Source organism: Moschus berezovskii, chromosome 26, assembly GCF_049115385.1.
Source record: "Moschus berezovskii isolate FMDL1 chromosome 26, NW_MosBer_1.0, whole genome shotgun sequence".
Classification (NCBI taxonomy): domain Eukaryota; kingdom Metazoa; phylum Chordata; class Mammalia; order Artiodactyla; family Moschidae; genus Moschus; species Moschus berezovskii.
The window spans coordinates 11,049,783-11,062,259 of NC_142485.1; the positions used below are offsets into that span (position 1 = coordinate 11,049,783).

Genomic DNA, 12,477 nt, shown 5'->3' on the forward strand with positions numbered 1-12,477 from the left:
TTAAGAAGGACTTACAGGAAATAAAAAAGAGTCAATATACAATGAATAATGCAATTGATGAGATCAGAAACACTCTGGAGGGAACAAACAGTAGAATAACAGAGGCAGAAGACAGGATAAGCGAGCTAGAAGATAGAATTGTAGAAATAAATGAAACAGAGAGGAAAAAAGAAAAACAAATTAAAAGAAATGAGAACAATATTAGAGACCTCTGGGACAATGTTAAATGCTCCAACATTCGAATCATAGGAGTCCCAGAAGAAGAAGACAAAAAGAAAGACCATGAGAGAATACTTGAGGAGATAATAGTTGAAAACTTCCCTAAAATAGGGAAAGAAATAATCACCCAAGTCCAAGAAACCCAGAGAGTCCCCAACAGGATAAACTCAAGGCGAAATACTCCAAGACACATATTAATCAAATTAACAAAGATCAAACACAAAGAACAAATATTATAAGCAGCAAGGGAAAAACAGCAAATAACACACAAGGGGATTCCCATAAGGATAACAGCCGATCTTTCAACAGAAACTCTTCAGGCCAGGAGGGAATAGCAAGACATACTTAAAGTGATGAAATAAAATAACCTACAGCCCAGACTACTGTACCCAGCAAGGATCTCATTCAAATATGAAGGAGAAATCAAAAGCTTTACAGACAAGCAAAAGCTGAGAGAATTCAGCATTACCAAACCAGCTCTCCAACAAATGCTAAAGGATCTTCTCTAGACAGGAAACACAGAAAGGGTGTATAAACTCGAACCCAAGGCAATAAAGAAAATGGCTACGGGATCGTACTTATCAATAATTACCTTAAACGTAAATGGGTTGAATGCCCCAACCAAAAGACAAAGGCTGGCTGAATGGATACAAAAACAAGACCCCCATATATGCTGTCTGCAAGTGACCCACCTCAAAACTAGGGACACATACAGACTGAAAGTAAAGGGCTGGAAAAAGATATTCCATGCAAATAGAGACCAAAAGAAAGCAGGAGTAGCAATACTCATATCAGATAAAATAGACTTTAAAACAAAGGCTGTGAAAAGAGACAAAGAAGGAAACTACATAATGATCAAAGGATCTATCCAAGAAGAAGATATAACAATTATAAATATTTATGCACCCAACATAGGAGCACCGCAATATGTAAGACAATTACTAACAAGTATGAAAGGGGAAATTAACAATAATGCAATAATAGTGGGAGATTTTAATACCCCACTTACATCTATGGATAGATCAACTAAACAGAAAATTAACCAGGAAACACAAACTTTAAATGATACAATAGACCAATTAGACCTAATAGATATCTATAGGGAGAAGGCAATGGCGAGCCACTCCAGTACTCTTGCCTAGAAAATCCCATGGATGGAGGAGCCTCGTTGGCTGCAGTCCGTGGGGTCGCTAGGGGTCGGACACGACTGAGCGACTTCACTTTCTCTTTACACTTTCACACATTGGAGAAGGAAATGGCAACCCACTCCAGTGTTCTTGCCTGGAGAATCCCGGGGACGGGGGACCCTGGTGGGCTTCTGTCTATGGGGTCACACAGAGTCGGACATGACTGAAGTGACGCAGCAGCAGCAGCAGCAGCAGCAGCAGATATCTATAGGACATTTCACCCCAAAACAATGAATTTCACCCTTTTCTCAAGTGCACACGGAACCTTTTCCAGGATAGATCACATCCAGGGCCATAAATCTAGCCTTGGTAAATTCAAAAAAGTTGAAATCATTCCATGCATCTTTTCTGACCACAACGCAGTAAGATTAGATCTCAATTACGGGAGAAAAACTATTAAAAATGCCAACATATGGAGGCTGAACAACACGCTGCTGAATAATGAACAAATCATAGAAGAAATCAAAAGAGAAATCAAAATATGCATAGAAATGAACGAAAATGAAAACACAACAACCCAAAACCTCTGGGACACTGTAAAAGCAGTGCTAAGGGGGAAGTTCATAGCAATACAGGCACACCTCAAGAAACAAGAAAAAAGTCAACTAAATAACCTAACTCTACATCTAAAGCAACTAGAAAAGGAAGAAATGAAGAACCCCAGGGTCAGTAGAAGGAAAGAAATCGTAAAAATTAGGGCAGAGATAAATGCAAAAGAAACAAAAGAGACCATAGCAAAAATCAACAAAGCCAAAAGCTGGTTCTTTGAGAAGGTAAATAAAATTGACAAACCACTAGCCAGACTTATCAAGAAACAAAGGGAGAAGAACCAAATCAATAAAATTAGAAATGAAAATGGAGAGATCACAACCGACAACACAGAAATACAAAGGATTATTAGAGAATACTATCAGCAATTATACGGCAATAAAATGAATTACCTGGAAGAAATGGACAAATTCCTAGAAAAGTACAACTTTCCAAAACTGAACCAGGAAGAAATAGAAAATCTGAACAGACCCATCACAAGCACGGAACTAGAGGCTGAAATCAAGAATCTTCCAGCAAACAAAAGCCCAGGTCCAGACGGCTTCACAGCCGAATTCTACCAAAAATTTAGAGAAGAGCTAACACCTATTCTACTCAAACTCTTCCAGAAAATTGCTGAGGAAGGGAAACTTCCAAACTCATTCTATGAGGCCACCATCACCCTAATCCCAAAACCTGGTAAAGACCCCACAAAAAAAGAAAACTACAGGCCAATATCACTGATGAACATAGATGCAAAAATCCTTAACAAAATTCTAGCAATCAGAATCCAACAACATATTAAGAAGATCATACATCATGACCAAGTGGGCTTTATCCCAGGAATGCAAGGATTCTTCAATATCCGCAAATCAATCAACGTAATACACCACATTAACAAACTGAAAAATAAAAATCATATGATTATCTCAATAGTTGCAGAGAAAGCCTTCGACAAAATTCAACATCCATTTATGATAAAAACCCTCCAGAAAGTGGGAATAGAAGGGACATACCTCAACATAATAAAAGCTATATATCACAAACCCACAGCAAACATTATCCTCAATGGTGAAAAACTGAAAGCATTTCCCCTAAAGTCAGGAACAAGACAAGGGTGCCCACTCTCACCACTACTATTCAACATAGTTCTGGAAGTTTTGGCCACAGCAATCAGAGCAGAAAAAGACATAAAAGGAATCCAAATTGGAAAAGAAGAAGGAAAACTTTCACTGTTCGCTGGTGACATGATCCTCTACACAGAAAACCCTAGAGACTCTACCAGAAAACTACTAGAGCTAATCAATGATTACAGTAACGTTGCAGGATATAAAATCAACACACAGAAATCCCTTGCATTCCTATACACTAATAATGAGAAAATAGAAAGAGAAATTAAGGAAACTATTCCATTCACCGTTGCAACGAAAAGAATTAAATACTTAGGAATATATCTACCTAAGGAAACAAAAGACTTGTACATAGAAAACTATAAAACACTACTGAAAGCAATCAAAGAGGACACTAATAGATGGAGAAATATACCATGTTCATGGATTGGAAGAATAAATATTGTAAAAATGAGTATACTACCCAAAGTAATTTATACATTCAATGCAATCCCTATCAAGCTACCAACGATATTTTTCACAGAACTAGAACAAATAATCTCACAATTTATATGGAAATACAAAAAACCTCGAATAGCCAAAGCAATCTTGAGGAAGAAAAATGGAACTGGAGGAATTAACCTGCCGGACTTCAGGCTCTACTACAAAGCCACAATCATCAAGACAGTATGGTACTGGCATAAAGACAGAAATATAGATCAATGGAACAAAATAGAAAGCCCAGAGATAATTCCACGCACCTATGGACACCTCATCTTTGACAAAGGAGGCAAGAATATAAAGTAGAGAAAAGACAGTCTCTTTAAAAAGTGGTGCTGGGAAAACTGGTCAACCACTTGTAAAAGAATGAAACTAGAACACTCCCTAACACCATGCACAAAAATAAACTCAGAATGGATTAGAGATCTAAATGTAAGACCAGAAACTATAAAACTCCTAGAGGAGAACATAGACAAAACACTCTCCGACATAAATCACAGCAGGATCCTCCATGACCCACCTCCCAGAATACTGGAAATAAAAGCAAAAATAAACAAGTGGGACCTAATTAAAATTAAAAGCTTCTGCGCAGCAAAGGAAACTATAAGCAAGGTGAAAAGACAGCCTTCAGAATAGGAGAAAATAATAGCAAACGAAACAACTGACAAAGAGTTAATCTCAAAAATATACAAGCAACTCCTGCAGCTCAATTCCAGAAAAATAAATAACCCAATCAAAAAATGGGCCAAAGAACTAAACAGACATTTCTCCAAAGAAGACATACAGACGGCTAACAAACACATGAAAAGATGCCCAACATCACTCATTATCAGAGAAATGCAAATCAAAACCACAATGAGGTACCATCTCACGCCAGTCAGAATGGCTACTATCCCAAAGTCTACAAACAATAAATGCTGGAGAGGGTGTGGAGAAAGGGAACCCTCTTACACTGTTGGTGGGAATGCAAACTAGAACAGTCACTATGGAGAACAACACGGAGATTCCTTAAAAAACTGGAAATAGAATTGCCATATGACCCAGCAATCCCACTCCTGGGCATACACACCGAGGAAACCAGAATTGAAAGAGACACGTGTACCCCAATGTTCATTGCAGCACTGTTTACAATAGCCAGGACATGGAAGCAACCTAGATGTCCATCAGCAGACGAATGGATACGAAAGCTGTGGTACATACACACAATGGAGTATTACTCAGCCATTAAAAAGAATACATTTGAATCAGTTCTAATGAGATGGATGAAACTGGAGCCTATTATACAGAGTGAAGTAAGCCAGAAAGAAAAACACCAATACAGTATACTAACACATATATATGGAATTTAGAAAGATGGTAATGATAACCCTATATACAAGACAGCAAAAGAGACACAGATGTATAGAACAGTCTTTTGGACTCTGTGGGAGAAGGCGAGGGTGGAATGATTTGAGAGAATAGCATTGAAACATGTACATTATCATATGTGAAACAGATCGCCAGTCCAGGTTCGATGCATGAGACAAGGTGCTCAGGGCTGGTGCACTTGGATGACCCTGAGTGATAGGATGGGGAGGCAGGTGGGAGGGGGTTCAGGATGGGGACACATGTACACCCATGGCTGATTCATGTTAATGTGTGGCAAAACCCAACACAATATTGTAAAGTAATTAGCCTCCAATTAAATAAATTTTAATAATAATAATAATAAAATTTACATGGGTGAGAAAAAATTCTCAGGGATCTGAATGTAATAACTGAACAAAGATGCGGCAGAATCTTTATCTCTTTTAAAAGTGGACCTGATTGCAAGTCCCCCTATGTAGTTCTTAAGTGAATATTTTTCTCAAAACAAAAACATAATAATTATTAAGATGTTGGTATACCAGATATACTTTCTCTTACTGTACTTTCACTGTGGGAGTTAGCATAAAATGCATTCTATTTACAGACTACATACAGAGAATTAGCTAGATCTTTTAAAAATGTAAAGGATTTGATTAATGGAGACCAAACAAGAACTTATTGAATAACACCAGCAAATATGTTTTTTGATATTTAATAACAGACTTTCAAAAATTAAGAAATTCAGTCCCTTCTGGGACTTTCCAAATAAGTCTACCATAATGTTATTTGCAAAGGGTTACAACAATTTCAACACTTTCAGAAAACGATTTTCCAGTTAACTCGCTCATATGATTCCAAACTCACTTATCTTCAACAGAACAGGATACAAAGTCTGAAGATAAACCCAGACACTTATGTTCATCTAATCTATGACAAAGCAGCTAATATAAATGGAGAAAAGACGGTCTCTTCAAAAAGTGGTGGTGGGAAAACTGGACAACTACACATAAAAGGATGAAATTAGAACATTCTCTAACACCATACAGAAAAATATACTCAAACTGGATTAAAGACATAAATACAAGCTGTACACTATAAAAGTCTTAGAGGAAAACATGTATAAAACACTCTTTGACATAAATCAAAGCAACATCTTTTTGATTTATCTCCTAGAGTAATGAAAATAAAAGCAAAAATAAACAAATGGGACCTAATTAAACTTAAAAGTTATGGTACAGCAAAAGAAACCATAAATAAAATGAAAAGATGGGAGAAAATATTTGCAAACAAAGTGACCAACAAGGGATTAATCACCAAACTATACAGATAGTTTGTGAGCTCTAAATAAAACAAACAAGCAAACCCAATCAAAAAATGGATAAAAGATCTAAATAGACCTTCCTCCAAAGAAGACATATAGATGGCCAAGAGAAACATAAAAAGATGGTCAACATCACAAATTATTACAGAATTGCAAATCAAAACTACAATGAGGTATCTCGTCACACTGGTCAGAATGGCCATCATCAAAAAATCTAATAAATAATAAAGTTAGTCAAAAAAAATCTACAAACAATAAATTCGGTAGAGGGATTGGAGAAAAGGGAAACCTCCCCTACACTGTTGGTGGGAATATAAATTGGTACAGCCACTATGGAGAACAGTATGGAAGTTCATTTAAAAACTAAAACCAGAGCTACCATATAATCCAGTGATCCCACTCCTAGGCATATACCTGGAGAAAACTATAATTCAAAAAGATACATGCATCCCAATGTTCACTGCACCATAATTTACAATAGCCAGGACATGAAAGCAACCTAAATGTCCATCAGTGGATAAAGATATAAAGATGTGGTACATATTTCCAATGGAGTATCACTCACACATATTAAAAAAACAAAATAAGGCCATTTGCAGCAACATGGATAGATCTAGAGATTGCCATAGTGAGTAAAGTAAGTCAGACAGAGAGAGACAAATATCATATGATATTGCTTACATGTAGAATCTTCAAAAAAAATTGGCACAAATGAACGTATTTATAAAACAGAGTCACAGATACAGAAAACAAACTGATGGTTACCAAAGAGAAAAAGGAGACAGTTAAACTGCGTGATTGGGATTGACACTTACAAACTACTACATATAAAATAGGTAACTAGTAAGAACCTACTATATATAGTACAGAGAACTCTACTCAATACTATGCAATAACCTATGTGGGAATAGAATCTAAAAAAAAAAAGACACATATGTAATCAATTTACTTTGCTGTGCAGCAGAACTAACACATTTTAATACAACTATATTCTAATAAAAACTAATTTTTAAAAAAAATTATAAGATGCCAGAAAAAAAATCACTTCATATTCACAAAACATATTCAAGTAAAGGTCTAGAAACCATGCAGTTATTTAAGCATTGGGGGACTTGAAAAAGTAGATTCATCTGGATTTACAGTGACCTACATTGAGAATTTATCTTTCTGTTTAATAAAACCTATGGACTAATTGGATAGTGTCTTAGTTCAGTTCAGTTCAGTCGCTCAGTCATGTCTGACTCTCTGCGACCCCATGAATCACAGCACGCCAGGCCTCCCCGTCTATCACCAACTCCCGGAGTTCACTCACACTCATGTCCACAGAGTCAGTGATGCCATTCAGCCATCACATTCTCTGTCGTCCCCTTCTCCTCCCGCCCCCAACCTTTCCCAGCATCAGAGTCTTTTCCAGTGAGTCAACTTGTCGCATGAGGTGGCCAAAGTATTGCAGTTTCAGCTTTAGCATCAGTCCTTCCAATGAACACCCAGGATTGATCTCCTCTAGAATGGACTGGTTGGATCTCCCTGCAGTCCAAGGGACTCTCAAGAGTCTTCTCCAACACCACAGTTCAAAAGCATCAATTCTTCGGTGATCAGCTTTCTTCACAGTCCAACTCTCACATCCATACATGACCACGGGAAAAACCATTGCCTTGACTAGACAGCCCTTGGTTGGCAAAGTAATGTCTCTGCTTTTTAATATACTATCAAGGTTGGTCATAACTTTCCTTCCAAGGAGCAAGCGTCTTTTAATTTCATGGCTGCAATCAGCATCCGCAGTGATTTTGGAGCCCAAAAAGATAAAGTCTGACACTGTTTCCACTGTTTTTCCATCTATTTCCCACGAAGTGATGGGACCAGATGCCATGATCTTTGTTTTCTGAATGTTGAGCTTCAAGCCAACCTTTTCACTCTCCTCTTTCACTTTCATCAAGAGGCTTTTGAGTTCCTCTTCACTTTCTGCCATAAGGGTAGTGTCATCTGCATATCTGAGGTTATTGATATTTCTCCCGGCAATCTTGATTCCAGCGTGTGCTTCTTCCAGCCCAGCGTTCCTCATGATGTACTCTGCATATAAGTTAAATAAGCAGGGTGACAATATACAGCCTTGATGTACTCCTTCTCCTATTTGGAACCAGTCTGTTGTTCCATGTCCAGTTCTGACTGTTGCTTCCTGACCTGCATACACGTTTCTCAAGAGGCAGGTCAGGTGGTCTGGGATTCCCATCTCTTTCAGAATGTTCCACAGTTTATTGTGATCCACACAGTCAAAGGCTTTGGCATAGTCAATGAAGCAGAAATAGATGTTTTTCTGGAACTCTCTTGCTTTCTCCATGATCCAGCGGATGTTGGCAATTTGATCTCTGGTGCCTCTGCCTTTTCTAAAACCTGCTTGAACATCTGGCAGTTCACGGTTCACATATTGTGTCTTAGTTCAGGTTCCCTAAAAACAGGGTCTGAAATGAGGATACTTTTGTCAGCAGTCTATTTAGGAAGCACTCTCTGAACCTGCAAGGAAGTGAGAGAAGCAAAATAGGGAGAAATATAAAGCTAAAGAAAATATGATTACAGGTAAATTCTAGCCTTAGCCTGGCTGAATAAGACATTGTGCCTCAAAGTTTCTTAAAACCTGAGACAATAAAGCTGGACTTTTAAACCCATGGAACAATTAGTCCCTGGCTGAAGGGTTACCCTGGGACGATGTGGTCAACAAGTAACTCGCAGGAAGTTCAATAACCGAAAGGCAATTCTCCAAAGAAGGTTACAAACTCTTGCAGTAGTATCTCAAGAGTCAGGGAACCAACAACCCAAACTGAAATTATAAAACAGTTCTGACCAGGGACTTGGAAGTTAAAAATTATAACTGAAAACTTCTGAAACCTGAAAATGAAACAGAAATCTGGGTTCAGAAAGCACAGAAGACCCCAAATAAGATGATCACACAGAGACATACATAAGTACATACATGATAATTAAAACGGCAAAAGGTTAATATAAAAAGAAAATCTGAAAGGCAGCAAGAGAAAGATAAAAACATATACAAGAGAACCCTCATAAAGCTATCAACAGATCATTCTTCAAAAAACGTGCAGGCCAAAAGGGAGTTGTATGATATATTCAAAATCCTGAAAAGGAAACCGTGCAAACTAGGGTACTCTGGTGAGCAAAGTTATCATTTAGAATTGGAGGAGAGATAAAGACGTTTTTAGACAAGCTAAACTAAAGAGTTTATCAATATTCAATTCAGTTCAGTTCAGTTGCTCAGTCGTGTTCGACTCTCAGCAACCCCATGAACCACAGCATGCCAGGCCTCCCTGTCCATCAGGAAGGGAGTTTACCCAAACTCACATCCACTGAGTCAGTGATGCCATCTAACCATCTCATCCTCTGTCGTCCCCTTCTCCTCCTGCCCCCAATCCCTCCCAATATCAGAGTCTTTTCCAGTGAGTAAACTCTTCACAAGAGGTGGCCAAAGTATTGGAGTTTCAACATTAGCATCAGTCCTTCCAATGAACACCCAGGACTGATCTCCCTTAGAATGGACTGGTTGGATCTCCTTTCAGTCCAAGGGACTGTCAAGAGTCTTCTCCAACACCACAGTTCAAAAGCATCAATTCTTCGGCGCTCAGCTTTCTTCACAGTCCAACTCGCACATCCATACATGACCACTGGAAAAATCATAGCCTTGACTAGACGGACCTTGGTTGGCAAAGCAATGTCTCTGCTTTTTAATATGCTATCTAGGTTGGTCATAACTTTCTTTCCAAAGAGTAGGTGTCTTTTAATTTCATGGCTGCAATCAGAATCTGCAGTGATTTTTGGAGCCCAGAAAAATAAAGTCAGCTAATGTCCACTGTTTCCCCATCTATTTCCCATGAATTGATGGGACCAGATGTCATGATATTAATTTTCTGAATGTTGAGCTTTAAGCCAACTTTTCCACTCTCCTCTTTCACTTTCATCAAGAGACTCTTTAGCTCCTCTTCACTTTCTGCCATAAGGGTGCTGTCATCTGCATATCTGAGGTTATGGATATTTCTCCCGGCAATCTTGATTCTAGCTGGTGCTTCTTCCAGCCCAGTGTTCCTCATGATGTACTCTGCATATAAGTTAAATAAGCAGGGTGACAATATACAGCCTTGACGTACTCCTTCTCCTATTTGGAACCAGTCTGTTGTTCCATGTCCAGTTCTAACTGTTTCTTCCTGACCTGCATATTGGTTTCTCAAGAGGCAGGTCAGGTGGTCTGGTATTCCCATCTCTTTCAGAATTTTCCACAGTTTATTGTGATCCACATAGTCAAAGGCTTTGGCATAGTCAATGAAGCAGAAATAGATGTTTTTCTGGAACTCTCTTGCTTTTTCCATGATCCAGCAGATGTTGGCAATTTGAGCTCTGGTTTCTCTGCCTTTTCTAAAATCAGCTTGAACATCTGGAAGTTCACAGTTCACATATTGCTAAAGCCTGGCTTGGAGAATTTTGGGCATTACTTTACTTTTGCTTTTGCATTACTTTACTTTTACTTTTGAGCATTACTTTAGCGTTTGAGATGTGTGCAATTGTGCAGTAATTTGAGCATTCTTTGGTATTGCCTTTCTTTGGGATTGGAATGAAAACTGATCTTTTCCAGTCCTGTGGCCACTGCTGAGTTTCCCAAATTTGCTGGCATATTGAGTGCAGCACTTTCACAGCATCATCCTTCAGGATTTGAAATAACTCAACTGAAATTCCATCACCTCCCCTAGCTTTGTTCGTAGTGATGCTTCCTAAGGCCCACTTGACTTCACATTCCAGGATGTCTGGCTCTTGGTGAGTGATCACACCATCATGATTATCTGGGTCGTGAAGATCTTTCTTGTACAGTTCTTCTGTGTATTCTTGCCACCTCTTCTTAAAATCTTCTGCTTCTGTTAGGTCCATACCATTTCTGTCCTTTATTGAGCCCATCTTTGCATGAAATGTTCCCTTGGTATCTCTAATTATCTTGAAGAGATCTCTAGTCTTTCCCATTCTATTGTTTTCCTCTATTTCTTTGCATTGATCACGGAGGAAGGCTTTCTTATCTCTCCTTGTTCTTTGGAACTCTGCATTCAAATGTGTATATCTTTCCTTTTCTTCTTTGCTTAACAAAAATAAACTATCATCTCACTCTTGGCTATCATCAAAAAGTCTACAAATAACAATTATTATCAAGGATGTGGAAGAAAGGGAATCCTTGTTACTGCTGATAGGAAAGTGAATTGGTGCAGATACTATGGAACACTATTGGAGGTTCCTCATAAAACTAAAAATAGAACTACTATATGATCCATCAATTCCACTCTGAGGTATATATCTGGGGAAATAAAAAAATATTAATTTGAAAGAATACACTCACCCTAGTGTTCACAGCAGCAGAATTTACAATAGCCAAGGCATGAAAACAACACAAAAGCCCATCAAAAGATAACTCGGTTGAGAAGATGTAGTGTATCAATACAATGGGATATAACCCATCCATAAAAAAGAAATGTATTTCTGCAATTTACAGCCATAAGGATGAACCTAGAAAATATTATGCTTATGAGATGACAGAAAAAGACAAATACTTATGATTTCACTTGCCACCTCATGCCAAGAGTTGACTCACTGGAAAAGACTCTGATGCTGGGAGGGATCGGGGGCAGGAGGAGAAGGGGACGACAGAGAATGAGATGGCTGGATGGCATCACAGACTCTGTGGACATGAGTTTGAGTGAACTCCGGGAGTTGGTGATAGACAGGGAGGCCTGGCATGCTGTGATTCATGGGGTCGCAGAGAGTCGGACACGACTGAGCGACTGAACTGAACTGAACTCAACTGAAGGCTCTTAGCATATAGCGATGCACACAAGTCCAGAGAAGTACCTGTTAAATAAATCAATAACTAGGATAAACTATCATCTTTCCAATAAAAATAACAGAATAATCAGTTTATACTCTCTGAAAACTGGTAAATGCAAGGGTAGAGATTAAGAAAGAAAATTATACTTAAGACAGATTCTCCTTAGCAATTTTGGAGAAAATTATTCTCTTCATCTGAATCATCGAGATACCACTCAGATAAGACTCTAATTCTTTTACGTTATATTCTCTCTTTGAACTTTTAAAAATTATTTTACCATGAGGAAATGACAAATGTTAGAAAAATTAGAACATTGTGATTTATATATTTGCTTTTACCATCAAAACTTTAAATTCCTTATCTGTAGTGATACTGGCTATTTATACTATAATGGAATTT

The 12,477-nt window shown here is 38.1% G+C and overlaps 1 protein-coding gene across 1 annotated transcript in view; it reads right to left on the reverse strand.

Moving 5' to 3' along the window:
* Window positions 1–12,477, reverse strand: part of ADAM32 (ADAM metallopeptidase domain 32) — a 158,086-nt gene that overhangs the window by 135,716 nt on the left and 9,893 nt on the right. The window lies entirely within an intron of this gene.